Below are 18,441 nucleotides of genomic sequence, written 5' to 3' on the forward strand. Positions count from 1 at the left end.
GTCTTTAGTTTTAACCGATAGGGAAAGCCAGATCTCCGAAGAATGGAATCTTGAATCCTTAAGACAAATGTTACATCTGTCGCTGCCCTTTCAGGCATTGCTAAATTGTCTCCATATTGTGGGTGGGAACACCTGCAGAGATATTTAATGATTAAGAAACTCCATTGGACCTGCGTTTGTCAAAATGGGTAGCAAAATCAGCTTGATAAGGAGTGTTAGAAAAAGAGGGAGAAGGGGATAAAAGAAAGATTACATATTTAGGATCAGTGCTTTTTCATGAAACCTGAATCGAGAAATCATGAAAATATGGAGTGAGTGCTGTGTGTGTGGAATCAAGATGGAGAATACAATAATAACAGTAATAATATTTTTTGCAATTCTGACCTTGAGCCAAGGTCCTTACACATTCCAGGCAAGTGTCCCATCCTGAACTGTGTCCCCAGCCCTAGAATGTATGTCTGACTGTAAATTGCTGCTTTAAAAAAACAAAAAGTCTGAAACCCACAGCGCTACACAGTGCACTTAATATTTTTAGGATGCTTAGATATGAAAGGTTTGAAAAGGCATCTAATTTATTTCTCTGCTTAGATGGTGTTTCATTTTAAGAACAGTACAGACTTAATTATCTTTCCTATCATCTTCCCATCTCAACCCTTGTTCTGAATATTTTGTGATTAATTTCTTTCTGTAAAGCTGTGATTTCAGTTAGGCAGGCTATAAATTGAAATAGGAAAGCATTTCTGCCAAGCTCCCCACTTTTCTATAGCGTTTCTTATATCAGATCACTTGGGCAATGGACGCATTACAGAAGTGTGCAAATCCTGCACCTCTACTTATACAGTCTCAGAGAAGCCTGGGACCAAATACCCTGTGAATATATCTCAGTTGTTTATTATTATTATCACTACTACTATTAAGCTTCATTTTATTTTTTTGAGACAGGGTCTCAAGTAGCTCAGGCTAGTCTCAAGTTTGCTACATAGCTAAGGATGACCTTGAACTCCTGATTCTCATGCTTCTACCTCCGAGTGCTGGGATTACAGGCGTGTACATGGATGCTGGGATTGAACTCAGAGCTTTCTGCTTGCTAAGTAAGTATTCTATTAACTGCCATATATCTTTATCCTTACCTTTACTGTATTTTATGTGTTTTTCCTACACACACACACACACACATGCGCACATGCTTAGTGCCCACAAAGGTTAGAAGAGGGGGTTAAATCCCCCTGGAACTATAAGAAACAGTTGCTATCTATCATGTGGGTGTTGGGAATTGAACCTCAGTCTTCTAGAGGAGCAATTAGTGCTTTTTATCTCTCCAGCCCCTCTACTCCTATTTTTAAATGTTAACATTTTTCCATTTCATTCCCCTTTGAGGCAGAATAGAAAGACAGGGAAAATTACAGGAATGGGGGAAAGGAAAGGGGTCTCTCTTCCTGGAAGTTTCTGGCCAGCTGAGAATCAAGAACTCCAGCACAAGGAACCAGAGTTGCAGTGACAGTTGCCTACATAGAGACAATGTTTCTTCTTCTTCTAACTCTCATTTAATTAATGTATGTGAGTACACGGTTGCTGTCCTCAGACACACAGAAGAGGGCACCAGATCCCATTACAGATGGTTGTGAGCCACCGTGTGGTTGCTGGGAATCGAACTCGGGTCCTCTGGAAGAACAGTGAGTGTTCTTAACTGTTGAGCCATCTCTCCAGCCCCCAACAATGCTTCTTTAATAGAGAGATGTTTCAAATAAAATTAAATAAAGCAGGGTCTGTCCAGATGGCCCAACCATTCAGAGCACTTACTGCTTCTCCAGAGGACTAGAGTTCAGTTCCCAGCAGCACCCATGTCAGACAGCTCACAACCTTCTGTAACTCCACCTCCAGGGAAATTGTTGTCATCTTCTGGCCTCAGCAGGCACCTGCCTGTATGAGGCATACACTCACATAGAACCTCATGCAAACACATATACATAAATAGAAAATAATTTTTAAAATGTTAAAAGGAACACTAAAATGGTAACAAATTATGCTTGTGGGTCAAACATCTATGATCAGATGTGGGATTTCTCCTCTCCCAGCTGCCATTTGTAAACCTACAATTTTCTAGGAATCGCCTAAGAAACTCCTATTACAGTAAAATTAAAGTCTTGCCCTCTTTGTACAACCTTTATGACCTATGGGCTTTTAAAAAAGATTTATTTAAAAATGATTTTAAGTTGTGTATAACTGTGTAGGTGTGTACACATGAATACCAGTGACCTTAGAGGCCAGACTCATTGGATCCCCTGGAACTAGAGTCATAGGCAGTTGTGAGACCCCCTGTGTAGGTTCTGGGAATTGGCTTTGGGTCTTCTGAAAGAGCAGTATGGCTCTTAACTGCAGAGCTGTCTCTCCAGCCCGTGACCTATGGTTTTGATTTATTTGACTGCAATCCTATTGAACTCACCTCAGGACCACACTGTAGACCTCATTATAAAAAAATAAAAATAAAAAATAGTTTCTTAGCAAACTATTGAAAGACCACTAGAAACACACACACACACACACACACACACACACACACACAAACACACACATATACATATATATTGCATCTGCTGAGACACTGATTAAGTACCATTCTTTCTTGAGAAGCCCACACCATGGTTGGGGTATACTAGCCATTCCCTGGGGACTTTAATATCTACTAGCCCCTCCACTCGAACCTATGTTAAAATCTCTTCTTGATAGATCCCCTCTCCAGGATCATGACCGATGACTTTCCATGCAAACCTAGTGACTTGAGTTGGATCCCCCACAGTGTTAGCCTCTGACTTCCACATGTACACAATGGCGTGTGCACACACACTCAGAGTAAGAACTTTAAAACTCTGTTTTGTACTGGCATACCCTGACATTTTCTTTCTGTGGGGCAGACAGTCCTGCCCTCAGAAAGAAACATCTCTGTTTTCTGCACGTAGTGTCATGATGTGTCTCTGGCCCCTATTCCACTGCTGCTGACACCTTCTGAAATCTCGCCCTCCTGTGCTTGAGTTTGACTCTGTCCCTACTTAGCTAGGGGAACTCAGTGTTATGTTAAGCTGGCCTGTGGTTTGGGACTGAAGTCTCTACCTTTATAACCACAGCCACCCCATCCTTCCCCCACCCCACCCTCACTGGGCTGACCATTTGGGTCAGAAGGCACACGCGTGGGTTGGTGGACAGCCACCTATCCCAGTTGTCAATAGTGGGCCAGTGGTCTGCCGATGTTAATGATAATGACAACAACACAATATTCTTAGTTATTGTGATAGCTAAATTTTAGTCAATACTTTTCTGTACTCATATTGTTCACGCTTTAAGTCAATGTATTTGCCTAATAGCTGCCTCCTGTGGAAATTGGCCTTACATTAAGGTAATGGACAGTGCGTCAGGCAGGGGTCAACTTCAGAAGTCTCCGGTACACCAACAGATGTGGGTAGGAACCTGCATCTGGACCTCGTAGGTCCACTTTCATCTTGCTCGCTCATTGAATGCTAAGCCTAAGTTTTGCTCCCAAATACCCTCTTCCTAAAATATGGTTCAGCATCTGTGAGAGTGCTCAGAGACCATAAAGGGCTTCACAGCAACACAAGAACTTTGTAAGACTTTGAAAGGTTTGAAAGACTGCCCACATTTTTCCCTTCACCATCACCATCATTATCAACAACAACAACAACAAATTCTATAACTCACTCCAGTTGTGAAGAATTAAACTCAGGCAATCCTCCACGTTATGGTTTCTTTGTATGATTGCCAGGCCATAGATAGAACTCATTGCTCACTACTGAAAGAGCATAAAGGGAGAGCAGGAAGGCGGAAGACCTGTGTTTTCTAACCTGGGGGTGCGGATAGAGGAGGGGGTGGGGCCATAAGCAGGAGAGAATAAGAGGAAAAGAGAAACAGAAGATTGCTATGTTTAACACATTGTATCAGCGCGTGCGTGCGCCAGTGTGTGTGGTGTGTGTGGTGTGTGTGTTTGGGTGTGTGGTGTGTGCACATGCTGTGGAGGCCAAGGTTGATATCTTGCCTTTTCCACAATTACATGTGGAGACAGGATCCTCAGGACAAGCTGGCTAGGCAGACTCAATGAGCTCTGGGTTTGCGTGAAAGAACCTGCTTCAATATACAAAATGGAAACTGAAGGAGGAATACAACAGACATCAAACTTGGATGGTAACATACACAACAAGTACATGAAAATGCTCGTACATGCATCCACATACATCCACATGCATCCACACAGAAAGGACTTTGGAATTTAAGATCTGAACTATTTAGAAGACTTATCCCTGAAGTGAAATCTGGAAAGAATTAGATAGAAAACATGTCATCATAAGTAAGATCAAATTTGTCACATCCTGTTAAATACTTATTATGATTTAGAATATTTTAGGTACTACTAATAAAAGCTACCACTATGAAATCTACTGTAGGGGCTGGAGAGATAGCTCAGTGGTTAAGAGCACTGACTGCTCTTTCAGAGGTCCTGAGTTCAAATCCCAGCAACCACATGGTGGCTCACAACCATCTGTAATGGGATCTGATGCCCTCTTCTGGTGTGTCTGAAGACAGCAACAGTGTACTTATATAAATAAAATAAATCTTTTTTAAAAAGAGAAAGGAATATACTGTAAGCTAGGTACTAGACTGGGTACCTTATAGATTATATATCCATTTAAACTTTTAAAATATGTATGGTTTACTGAGTGTGTGATGTGTGTGTATGCATGTGTGTATGTCTGCATGTATATGCATGTGTATCTTCTCTCTTTCCATCAGGTTGAGTTCCCAGTATTGAATTCTGGTTTTGAGATTTGATGGCAAGTGCCCATATGTAGTGCTAGGCATCAAATCCAGGTCCTCACACATTCGATCTAAGAACTGGACTGAGCTTCATTTGCAGACCTAAAACTCAACCTTTATTTGTCAGTGTATTAGTTGGTATAAGGAGGCTATGCTGCATTAACGAGTTAATGCTGGGTAACATAGGTGCAGCTGTACTCCATAGGTTGACCCAGGCTGCTTCCATACTGCAGGCTATGGTGGTTTGCATGAGAACAGCCACATAAGTCCATATGTTTAAATGTTTGGTCCCTAGTTAGTGGAACTGTTTGAGAAGGATTAAGAGGTATGGCCTTGTTGGAGAAGGTGTGTCAATGGGGATGGGCTTTGAGGTTTCAAAAGCCCACACCAGGCCCAGTCTCTCTCCCTAGGCCTGATGCCTAAGGATCAGCTTTCAGCTACTGCTCCAACACCATGCCTGTCTGCTTCCCATCATATTGATCATGGACTAACCCTATAAAACCATAAGTGAGCTCCCAATTAAATGCTTTCTTTTTTTAATAAGAGTTACCTTGGTCATGGTCTCTCTCTCTTCATAGCAACAGAACGGTGACTAAGACAGGGGTGCATCTTCTTACTGATGGGAGGCAAATCAAATTTGTTAGTTTAGTGAGACATGATCTTGCAATAGTCCTAGAACTCTGTATATAGCTTAGGCTAGCCTTAAACCTATGATCCTATTGCCTCAGCTTCCTGAACATTGTAATTATATGTGTGAACCACTAGGCTGATGGTTTTTTTTGGATTAACTTTTAAATGCTCTGACCCAAATTCATTCTTGAAGTTTTACTTCAGCTGCAAGAGAGGTATTGAAATTTATTTTCTGTTGCTGTGAAAAACATTAGGACCAAAAGCAAATTGGGAAGAAAAGGTTTATTTTAGATGACAACTCCAGATAACAGTCAAGTCTTGTAGGGAAGTCAGGGCAGGAACTTAACGCAGGAACCTGGAAGCAAGAACGGAAGCAGAGACCCAGGAGGAGTGCTGCTTAATGGCTTGCTCTTTCGTTCTTCTGTGTTCTTTCTTATACAACCTAGGACCATCTGCCCAGTGGTGGGCATTACCTACAGTAGGCTGAACCCTCCCCTACCAATCAAAAATCATGACAGTTCCCCACAGACATGTCCACAGTTCAGTCTGATCTGGACAAGTCCCTCAGTTGAGACTCCCTCTTCTCAGATAACTCTTGGCTCCATCAGGTCGACAATAGAAACTAAAAAGACCAGGTTCTTGAAAATGCAAAGTGTTCTGCAGGAATACTTGGTGACCTAGAATCAAGGTATGAGTCACGGTATTAGGGCCAGGCTTTCCAGGAGAGTCACCATATTTGCAGGGTATGAATTCTGAGTGGTCTTCTTGAATGCCAAAGATAATCAATTCAACTTGGTAAAGTAGCTGAGCTGCCTATTCATCCTTTGGGTCCTAGAGGCTCCTCAATGTTCCAGATATTTAACAGCATCCTACTGGAGTAATAGTACTAAGACTGAGAGACCACATGTCAGCAGCGCCGTCTTTAGATTATTGGCTACGTGTGCCATGGTTATCAAGAAAAGTATCTTATTCAAAGAACCTGGGGGAAGGGTCTTCCTTCTGGGTCAGCAAACCCAAAAAACTTTTCAAGTCTGAAAGTTCTGCAAAATATTGTATCTGTGCAAATGTACATTCTGGGAAAGATATCTATCCCTTTCATTAAGATGTTTGAGGAGTTCACAATGTAGAAAAGGGTTTTGCTGTTGTTGTTGTTGCTTTAAAGACTTTATTTATTTTATGTATGTGAGTACACTGTCATTGTCCTCAGACACACCAGGAGAGGGGAAAGAGATCCCATTACATATGGTGTGAGCCACCATGTGGTTGCTGGGAATTGAACTCAGGACCTCTGGAAGAGCAGTCAGTGCTCTTAACTCAGAGCCATTTCTCCAGCCCAGTAAAGCAGGTTTTATTTTTAAATAGAAATAGGGTCTCTGTATATTGGAAGAAGAGACCAGAGCCTGCCAGAAGTTGAGTAGAAAAGAAGTTTGTATTCATGCCCAAATCATAGAATAGCCCTGTTTATACAAACTCAGGAATGAGAATTACTTCCCAGACAAAAGAAAGTGAAATAATTTTCCATCCATAAAATCATTTCAAGCCAATGTGTTCTAGTGCACTTTCAACACCAAGGACACTAAGGCAGGAGGATCACCATGAGTGATCCTGTTTGGTTTTCTTTTTTTTTTTTTTTTTTTTTTTTTTTAAATATTTAAAAAAATCTCAGCTGGAAGATGTTTGCAGATTGTACCTTTGTGTTTCGGGAAACATAAAAAGCATTCAAAATGGATTCTTTTGTTGTTGTGGACAATGGCTTCCTTTCCTTTTTACTTTTACTGTACATCCTCAATAAGGAGAGATGGGTGGAGCATTATGTATGTAATGCCTGTAATCTTCAGAGGCTAAGGCAGAAGGATCACTGCAATTGAGAGAGAGAGAGAGAAAGAGAGAGAGAGAGAGAGAGAGAGAGAGAGAGAGAGACAGGAGAGGGAGAGAGAAACAGAGAAATAGACAGACACATAGACACACACAAGGAGAGAAACAGGGTGATAGAAACAGACAGAAACACACACACACACACACACACACACAGAGAGAGAGAGAGAGAGAGAGAGAGAGAGAGAGAGAGAGAGAGAGAAACTGACATAGATAAACAAGAAACAGAAACATCCAAAAGAGGGTGACCTCTGTGTACACTACAAACCTCTGAACCTTGAGTCTGAAAGATTTCATCTCATCTACAATGATTAATCTTCAAATCCTTCAAAAGAATGAGTTGGTAAATTATTTACTTTTCTTGGTTGCTTTCTGGAAATAATTCACGGCTATAATAAAATGCAAATATTGCTAAATTTTAGAAAAATGTAACCTAGAAAAAGGAGGAAAGTTATCATTAAATTTTGCTCAGCAGGCCATTATAAATATGAGCAAGTAAGATATCAAGTATCTACAAAATAATCCAATTTATAGTTCCATAAAGCTTTATAACATTAATTGAATCACTAGATAACCATACCTGGGCAACTCCACAGCAAGAGCATAGCTTTGCTTGTGGTATCTCTTTAATAACATTGAGACGAAGCTGCAGAAAGTCATTATCGCCTATGAGATCAGGCAGCAATTCCCACTGAAATCTCCATGACTGATGAAGTTGTTCTTGTGAATTTTTTTTCTTTTTTTTTTTCTTTTTTTTGCTAAATACATTCAGAGGTTAGAACCCTTTAATTGCCTCTTGCTAAAATCTAATGAGGAAATTTCCTCTTTTCAAACCCAGTCTGTAAGTTTCTCTGGCTTATCCTCTTCTCCTGAGCCCCTTGAATGTAGGATGGTAGCAAATTGTGTTTGCAAAGAAAAGCCAGTGCCTTCTAAGCTCCTTACTCTGACACTGCTCCAACAATCTCCACTTGCCCTTTACTTCCTGATGATCTATCTCCCTGTGGAGGCTGGCATCTCTGGTGTCTCCAGCTTCCTTTCAGCTTGTGTGTGCTGACTTCGTGCACCAAGCTGTCAAGCTTTTCCATTTGGGAGCTGCTCAGGTGGTGAATTTTCTTTTCCTACTATATTTTCTAAAACAAAGTCTTTTTACTTTGAAGCTTGTACTGCCCTGAGGGTGTTAGGGTCAGGTGCCATTTATTTATTTGTTTGTTTGTTTAAATAGAGCTAACATTGTCCTTCAAAGCTCTCTTCTGCCTGGACTGACTTTACGATCTGATCCACCCCACTACCAACCATATTGCCCACAGCAACCGGTCCACCTCTTGCTGACCCTCAGAGGCAAGTGATTGGGTCTGTGTATCAACAGAAAGACAGCACAGAGGCCACCTCTGCCTTTGAAGACTTGGGAGCATTTGACACTTTCCAAGCAACAAGTGGCTTCAATTTTCAACCCGGAGCAGAAACCACAAGGCAAGAAAGCAAATAGATGCTTGTGTAAGTGGGCAAGGAGCTCCCTCTTGCTGTCTCATGGTATTTAGAAGCTCCATGGGGGGCCTGCCATTAACTTTTAACTTCCTTTCCTACAAACCCACATGGAAAGGAGTCAGTGTTCCCTGTTGGCTTTCAGACCCAGGAGAGGCGCTGAGGTGCATATCTTACATACCAAAGCAGACTTGGCAGAGGAGCCCACTAGGAAGAGAAAGTTTAGGAGCACTAGTGCCAAGATACATGGAGTGCCTTTAACCCACCAGGGCCATCTGATGAAAACCAACTTTAGGAAAGGGACCGTGCTGCCAGAAGTCCAGGTGGTAGAACATTATGAAAAGGCCATTGAGTCTGACTGCAAGAAGCATGTGGAATTTGTGTTGGGGAGGAAGATATGCTTTTCAATCATTGACAAATGACAGGTGTTCCTGTCTAGGCTATTTGCATCAGCCCAGGCCTAAAGGCTCACCCAGGTTAGGAAGTGGGACCCAGTTCTGTCGGATGTGGCAGATGTCCCCAATGCTATGGAAGCACATATGCTCCAAGATGCCTGTGCGTCTTGTGGTCCAGCTCAAAATCCAGTTACACAGTTGCCCCAAACTAGAAGACTTGCCCCCTGAACAATGGCTGCACACCTCAGTAAGGGGTGCTCTGAAGAACTTACTGAAAGATCAGAATGAGGGTTGGTTGGCCCAGGCGAACCCCCTTTCACAGTTCTGACAGGTGATCTGTGATTGAGTATGGGTCATTTGAACAAGGCGACTCAGGGGAAAGAACTTTCAGAAAGTCTAACGAAGTAAATGATCTGAAGGGTCCGCCCACCAAGATGGCCCACCTGGAAGCTAGGTCTGCTTTGGTATGTAAAATATGCACCTCCAACACCTTTTCTGGTTCTGTAACCCAACATTTCTAACACTAAAGTAGTCCCCTCCCGCAGGGGCATTACTACTAGGGTCTGATTTCTTCAAACTGCATTGTTACCCAGACCCCTTTTCAATATGCTTCAAAGGCACATGTGACTTGACTTAGATCTCTAAGGACTTGTCCTCTTGCTTTTGAGACCACAGCTATCAGCCTTCCTCATTCTAGAGACCCATACGCTAAGGGATGATGTACAAATGTCCTGGCACTGTCCGAATTAATGTAGAACTTCCCTCCAACACAGGGATTATAGACTATAAAGTATTGCAGAGCTTTGGGGGAGCTTCCTTGAGGTTTAGCTAGTACACAGAGATGTCTGTATAGTTTAAAGCTGTTGGCCTTTTGCTGGGGTGGTCTCTCAGCTAGTTACTAACTTATCCTGACATCTCTCCATGTGATTCTCAGCTCCAGTGTCAGTTCCTACAGTCTCCTTTCTGCTGCCGACTCTTTGTCTCTGCTTTCCAGGAAGTTCCACCAGTACTTCCTGCCCTAGCTGGGGGAGGGGAGAGTTCTTTATCATGCAAAACCCCACAATCCTTACTCACCACTAGACTCCGCTTGTGGCAGTTTGTCTGACTTTTAAGGACTGCTGGGGAAGTGACAGTTACATATTCTGCTAACCTGGCATGGTCAGCTCCAAATAATTATTGAGAATGAAAAAAAAAATCATTCTTTTCCATAGCCAGAAAGTACAATATTTGTGGCTCGCCCCAACAATAAAGTTTTGGGGTTTTTTTTTTTTTTTTCTCCATTTCCCCAGCCTGGCCTCAAAACTCACTGTATGCTGAGGATGATCTTAAACCTTTGGCCATCCCACCTTCACCTCCCAAGTACTGGGCTTGCAAGTGTGTGCAGCCATGTCTTGTACTGGTACAGTCCCTTTTGAAACACTGTTCTAGTGCCCTGAAGTGGTACTTGTAGCTTATTCTCATTACTACCCGACGCTGAACCGCTCATGCATTTTGAGCACCACGGTGTTCTGCCCCATGCCTGCTCACCTCTTCCCTCTGCCCACCCATTCCTTCAAAGCTGCCTCCAGGCTTAGGAAAGCTCCCATTTTTTACATTCAGCATGGTGTTCTTCCATTTTTTTTTTCCTTTATGGACTCATAGCACCACCATTCACACAATTTTGTTTACCATCACAAGTCAAGAGTGTCAAAAGTGTTGAGGTGGCGTCAGGACTGCCACCCTGGTCCACAATCATCTCTCACCAGGATTAATGCAGTGATATCCTAACTTGTCTCCTTTCGGATGCCTTTTCTCTTACTAGTTACCCACCCCCTCCTACACACAGCCAGAGAGATCTTTAAAAGCAAAAGGTTGTTTTTCTTAAGGGGTTGAAATTTTCCAGTGGTTTTGCTTTCATTAGGACAAAGCCCTGAACTCTGCTTCTTTCTTTTCAGACGTTTGCCTACATTACTTTACCAAGGCTTTCTCCAACAACTCCACATAAAATAGAGATTTCTCCATCATTTCCTGCACCATACTTCCAGCCTTGAATCCTACCCATTACCAAAGCATCACCAAATCATGTATTTATTTATGGAACACTTGGTGGTTTGCATTTCTAGGAAACAGATAAACATCCTGATCTCAGAAGCCATCAATCTCTACCTGGTCATCTTGAGGTACCCAATCTCAGAATGTAGTTCTGATAGGAAGGAGCAAAGGCCATGTGGAGAGGCTACTTGTAAGCATTCTGACCAACATCCCAACTGTGTTCCAATCCAATAGGATCAACTTGCAAACACATGGAAGCTTTTGAGGTAACTTTAGCACCAACCAATAAGCACCGATGAGAACCAGTGAGTTCAGCCGATCACCTTTCTGAATCACAAGAAATGAGAAAGTCATCATTTTACACTACTAAATTTCAGGACTATTTGATATTTACTATTAACTCGTGGAAGAGATTTATTATGTATATGTTTGCTGTTTCTTTGCTAGTAGAACGTAAGTTTCACATGTATGGGGTTTTTGTGGGTTTTGTTTTCAATATTTTTATGTTTTAATTTTAAAAATTAAATTTATCATTTCTATGGTTTTATTTTGAATTTTATGTATGAGGGAGTGAGTTATGGGGTGTGCGTTGGAGTATAGACGCCTGTCAGGCCAGAAGGGGGAACTGTATCCATTGGAGGAACAGGCAATTGTGAGCTAATGGATGGGGTGCTGGGAACTGAACGATGATCCAGGGGAGCAATGACAACTCTTCTCTACTAAGGCATCTCTACAGCCCTAGGCACATTATTACTGTATTCTTAGCACCAAGAACAATACCTGGAACATGAGCAATATGCAATGAATATTGCATGAAATAATGGCACATCTTATGTCTTTAGTAGGATGTGGTTATGGTTGTTGTAGTCAACAAAACATAGTACAATTTGATTAGCTATCTTTCGCTGGATCAAAGTGACTAGCTGGTAGTTTGGAGAATATATACAAAGGAATAAGTTTGGCTTTGGATCTATCCATTTATGCACTGAGCAACTTTGTTTAGAATTTGGTTTGGAGCAAGTATTAATGTATGGCTGAAAGATCATTCTCAAAAACCCAAGGAAAATACCATCCGAGGATACAATGAAGGACAAAACTTCTTAGCTACCAGAAGTTAGTTTTTGATCGTATGAAAAGTGCTAGATAATCTTGAATAGACTAATCAATTCACTTGAATCAGTCTAACAGGCCATGGAATCTATGGTTTCTGAGATGGGAGATCTCTGTTAAGTCTATTTACAAAGGTTTCAAAGCAACTCCCATTGGGAGAATGACTTTAATAATCAATCACATGAGGTTTCTCCCCAGAATCTGGAAAGGCTTGATGATAAAATTGATTTTAAAGGTAATTCTTTACCTAGGTATGGTGGTGGTCCCTTTATTTTCCAGAATCTGGGAAGTAGAGGCTGGTAGATATGAGTTCGAGGCTAGCCTGCCCTACATGGTGTGTTCAAGGACAGCTAGGGCTCTGTAGAAAAGCCCTATTTCAAACAAACAAACAAACAAACAAACCAAAACCTAAAAACCAGAATGACGGTGTTCAATTAGTCAAAGAACACTGTCACAGAAGGCTACTTGGACAAATGTCTCTTAAGGTAGAGTGTTATCTTGCTCTTTGTTGCAACAACAGTTGTTGGGACTCACCATCTTGCTTGTGGTATAAACTTCTCTTGAATTGGTAATACACCTTAAATGGAAAGTGGGGAGAGTCCAAATTTGTCTAGAAAGTCTAAGAAAGTAAATTGTAAGATATTTTCTTTGGGAGTGCCATTTTTCTCAGCAAAATTTGGATACTGTTTGTGAAGCTAATTATTCTTTTCTCCATGAAAGCTTTTTCTTTATTTATTTATTTGCAGGCCCAGTCAAACTTGACTAGAAAAAGAAGGCCGGACAAGGGTTAGGATGAGCGATGACGTAGGATACTAGCCAGCCAATTGAAAGAGCGCGAGAAAGGGAGGGCGGAAGTGACGAGAGGTATCCCTCCGCGGGGCGAGAGGGTCGGTGGGGGGAGTCGGCGTTTCTCTCCCCCGCGCCAGCTCCCGTACACGGAGCCACATTCCTTGGCCCCCCCACCCCCTCCCTCGGGGCCCCCCCGCCCCCCTCGGGGAAAAAAATCCACCCCAATCACTCGAACCCGAGGGAGGCTTTCTTTCACCCTCGGGGAGAGGAGCTTTCAACGGTTCCCTCTTCTCCGTCTCCCCCCGAAACCCCGTCCCCTCCCCTGTTCCCACCCCCTACTCCCGGCGCCGGGTGCAAGGTCCCTTTAAGGCGACGGCACCTTCCTCGGGTCAGACTACCGGCGGCGACGACCACGGGAGGTGAGTGAGCGAACGAGCCCCGGCGCTCCCCACCCCCTTCTCCCGGGGGTTCCGTTATCTTTTCGCTGGGCCGAGGCGTTCCGAAGCGAGACAATGAGAGGGGGATGGGGCGCGCGCGCGGGTTGGGGGGAGGGGCCGAGCGCGCCCCCGCGGCCCCCCGAGTGGCGGCGCGGCCCCACGGCAGCGGCGGCAGTGGGGCGCGGCGCGCGCACGTGCGTGTGCGCGCGTGTGCGCGCGCCCCGGCCACGGAGTCGCGTGCCCCGGCCAACGGTGGCTCAGACCCGGGGAATGGATGGGATGCTCCGCCGCCCCCGCCCCCCTGGCGGTGCCGCGCGCGTTCGCGCCCCACGGCCGCGCACTGCCGGCGTCCACAGGCACGCCGGGCGCGAGCGTCCCGGAGGAGTGGGCGGCGCGGGCGCGGGCGGCGGTCACCGGGGATAGGGGGTGCGGAGGCGCGGGCACGCGGGGCCGCAGCTGCGGAGCGGCGGAGCCCGGGGTTCCCGCCACCCCCACGCGCGGAGGCGTGAACGCTGGTTAGGAGCGGGAGGAGGGACGCGAGTGACTGCTCTGCCAGTCCCCTGAGTTATGTAATCCCGCTCCGTCTGCGAGGACATCCCAAGCCTCTGCAGCTAGTTGAGGAAGTCACCTCCCTCGGCCCCCAAATTTATGCAAGGATGGCGCTGTGATTTACAAAATGGAATGGGGCAGAATCTTTTTTCTGGTGATTATGTCCTGCCGCTGTAGGCGCCATGTTTAGCCCAAGGACTATTTTCTTTAGATTTTAAACACCTTCTGAAAAGGAGTAATGTCATCAAGCCACCTGCTTTCCCTCGTTTCTGCCCGTGGTCCTGGTTTCCTCTCCTGGGTTGTGGAATTCTTTCTAACTGTCAATGACCATGCACGTTCTCACTTATTTTAAACCTTTAGTAAAAGAGCTGAGAGTCTTTTTGGCCTTTTCGTTCTCTGGGAAGAGATTGAATTGTATCTAACAACAGTGCAGAGGATAGCCGTTTCCTCCACACCTGTTCACTTACCTCTCTTTGTAGCACAAAACGCCACAAAATGAGGTTTTAAAAAGCAGTTTCCCCAGATGAAGGGAAAAGGGAGGAGGAGCCAGCTGCTGCTGCTAGAACAGTGACAAGGCAGTGGTACCCCTTCCTTGTTCTGGAAGTAGATTGGGATGACTTATTTATCCTAGTCATTCTTAACTTTAGAGTGCATTCAATTATTTTGGAGGTTATTAAACGTGAAGTTAAGGGATTTGTGCCTAAAAGGATGGGGTGGAGTATCATCTCTACACTGGGCAATTAAGATAATCAGTACATTAAAGATTATTGCTTCTGTGAGAAGGTGATCAAAATATGTTAAAGCAATTAAATTGAACCCTTGATTTCTGTCCCTTTTCCTATATTGCCAGTGTATGTTAAAAATAGAGTGGACTTCGAGGGGAACAGTGGGCTTAAGAGTTGTAACTCCCATCTTGAATGGGTTATAATCTAGGAAACCAGTTTACCCATTGTGGTTAGCTGAGCTTGGGGTACCCTTTAGAACCTTTCAGGGGCGTTTTGAGACCTTAAGAATTATGAGTAAAGCTGTTTCTCCCATGAATTTTGCAGTAATGCTGCAGAAGTGAGGTTGGGTTAAAGCAAGGCAGTGGCTCCTGTTTTCTCTTGACAGAGCTATGGCAGCCTAGCATAAAACTATTAATATTAAGTTTCAGCTTTGGAGTATATCTTTAGTTTTTAAGAATCTAATAAAAAATAAAGGCATGAATTTATATTATCTATGGAGATATTTTTAAAGTTTTTCATGCATTTTAATTGTTTCTTTATGACTTTTTTGTATGTGTATGTAATGTATTTTCATCAAATTCACAGCACATTACCCTCTTGTCACCTTCTCCTGCTAGTCCCCTCTCCCAAGTTCCCTCCTACTTTCATATCTTTTACGTGGGTGTGGGTGACCTAATGAGTTTAATTAGTGTTGCTTACAGGAACATGGCAACTTACCACAAAGAAACCATCTCTTCTCACCCTAGCAACATTAGATGACTATATGTCCCTTCAAGCTAGCATGCTGGCATAGTCTTGACCAGGTTATGCAGGCAGTCCCAGTTACTGTTAGTTCTAGAGTGCATGTCAGTGTTCTACAACACTCTTAGCTGTTCTTCAGCACCTAGCATTCTTTTGCTTCTCTCTGTGATGCTCTCTGAACCTTGGAGTGGCCATAGAGATGTTCCACGTAGACGTTAGCTTTCTTGTACAGCATCGTAGTCTTGGCACTTTGGGCATCGAGGAGTCTCTGCATAATGAGATACATGATGACACGTGCTGCAGAAAGATGCTTCTCCAACCAAAGCTGACAGTAGCACTGTGGGCATAAACATACATGTTCACACGGCATTCGATGGGCGTGGAATGCCCACTTAACAAAATAACAGCTGTAGCTTCCCCACTAGGATCTGTGACTCTCTCAGCTACAAGTTTTTGCCGAAGTTTAAAGTACTAGATATAAATTTCCTCTTGTGGAAGGGGCCTCAAATTTAAGCAGAAAATGGTTGATCACCCTTTAACTCACAACACTTGTATGGAGATGACACCACTGCTGTTTGGATGGGACTGTTGTCATGAGGAGGCTTTGTGGGATTGAGTTGCTGAATGTTTCATGGAAATGCATTTTTACCTGCAAGACTGACAGACTAGATCTGACACTTCAGTGTTCCTTCCTGGAAATGAGTAGAGTGTGCCTTGTCAATAGGCGGAGAACAGTTGGCATTGGTGTCAGTGATATAAATTAGAATTGTGAGAAACTTAACAGTCTGAGTTTTAACATCTTCCCAGGATTTGACAGACTTAAAGAAAAATAGCCATAGTTAATAATGGTGACTCTTTAACCGATGTAGTTGGGTGTGATAGTGCATGTTGGTAATCCCTATGAAAGGGACACTGAGGCAAGATTGACTTTTGAGTTCAGGGTTGTCCTGGTGAGAGCCTCAAAAGGGAGTACGGGTGGGAAAGGGGGAGATTCCATGGTACCTGAAATCTTGAGGAGACCACAGTTCAGATCCTGGCTTAGCTCCCTTAACAAGCTGGACAACCCCTTCATACTTGTAACCCAGCTTTACTGGCAGTGGAGACCGAAGTGTCTGGGGGTCTGGGGGAGGGAGTGACAGAGGAGGACCCTGGCACCTTCTTCTGGTCCCTGCACACATACAAAGCACGTGCATCTGCGCTCATAAAATCAAAGCAGGTTTGTTTTTGTTTTGTTTTTTTAATGCAGAAGTAAATACCAAAATACAGATGCAGTACCAAAATACAAGGTATATCAGTGAGCAAAAGCATTCGTAGTGCTAAGCAATGAAATGAACACCAAGCACATGCTAGGTGAATGCTCTGTCATGGATGGAAAGATGAATGCCAGAGATAAGACCTGTGGAATAACTACATTGCTAAATAAAGCCTGTTCAGTGCATAGAAATGTTACCAGTATAACTATTCTGTGGACTACAAAACCATGACTTGCCAAGATGTTAATAATGGATTAATGGAAGACAGTGTATCACATAGTATGTTTTTGGGTACCTAGAAAATCTATCTAGGATTCATTTCTTAAATACCCCACTGCATCCCCATTTCTTATTTTTTAGTGTCTGAGAAATGTGTATATATATCCTCATGATAATTGCCTCTAGGAAAACTTAAAAATTTCAACCAAAATTGTTATTCCTTCCTCCCCCAACCCCCCTTGTCTCAAAAAATATTCCTTTTTGAGACAAGGTCTATGTAGTCATGGCTGGCCTGGAACTTGATTTGTTTAAACTCTGAGATCTACCTGCCTGTGCCTCTGGAGTACTGGGGTCAAAAAGGCTGTGTGCATTACTACTACCAGCCCTACTTCAGTCTTTAAAGACAAGTCCATGCATATAGAAAAGGTTAAAGAATGGATGGAAACCTACCCTGGACCTAGACAACAATGGTTTTCAGTATTTTAGCCTGTGCGGAGTATTAAAAGTTGACAGATGCCATTAAAAGGCCAAAATATCTGCTGAGCCGTATTAAAGTTGCATTCCTGACATTTCCACTTACTAATTCCAATTATTATTTATGTATTTGCTGAGAGTTAAGTACTTTATCCTATAATACAATTATACCATTATATAATATATGTGCTGTTGAAGCGAACACATACCATTATATAATAAAGTATTATATAATAAAATAAAAAGTCCTGAATGTCTTCCAGTGTTTCATCTAGTAAAACAGTCCACTTGTTCCCCAGATGTCTTTTTAAAAGCATATATTTTACTTGTGCCTGTGGGTGTGTCACATGTTTGGGTGTCACTAAGGCCTGAGGTTGGACCTGGAGGTGGCTGTGAGCTGGAACTATACTTCACACCCGGGGATCAGCTAGAGCACTTACCTGCTGAGCTTACTGGCCCCGTTTTTTGGGTTTTGAGGGTTGTGGAGAACAGTCTTGTGTAGCCTGGGTTTGTCTTAACTGTGTGGCTTTGAATGTGTAATTCACCCTCAAGGTACTTAGGATTAGAGGCCTTTGCTATCATGGTTCCAAATGCTTTTGTGACCCTTTGATGAACTCAGCAAAGGGTTGTGTGTTCATTTGCTTCTATAGTTTTAGTTTCTTCTAATGTGGAATTGTCTCCACCACTGTTGTATATTTGTAACACTGTTATTTTCAAAGGTTTTATAGAAGGTCCCATAGTCTGCATTTTTGCTTATTTTCCTGCAGAATGTCCACCCCTAGATTTATCTCATTTCCTCATAGTAGGGGAGGAATGGAGGAAGGTAAGGAGGGAAGAAGAAAATACAAAGCCAGGGAGTATACGTCTTTTTTTAAGCGTTTATTTCTTAGGATTTTGAAGTAAGTGTGTG

At 43.2% G+C, this 18,441-nt stretch overlaps 1 protein-coding gene across 3 annotated transcripts in view; it reads left to right on the plus strand.

The window, feature by feature from the left end:
* The first annotated feature begins 13,441 nt into the window (after positions 1-13,441).
* POGZ (pogo transposable element derived with ZNF domain) overlaps positions 13,442-18,441 on the plus strand; it is a 41,828-nt gene continuing 36,828 nt past the window's right edge. For all 3 annotated transcript variants that reach the window (XR_013975023.1, XM_080916188.1, XM_080916189.1), the window contains exon 1: positions 13,442-13,552. The gene's annotated coding sequence lies outside the window, so the exon portion shown is untranslated. The remainder of the gene's footprint in view (positions 13,553-18,441) is intronic.

The sequence above is a fragment of the Micromys minutus genome (genome assembly GCF_963924665.1).
Source record: "Micromys minutus genome assembly, chromosome: 4".
Lineage (NCBI taxonomy): Eukaryota > Metazoa > Chordata > Mammalia > Rodentia > Muridae > Micromys > Micromys minutus.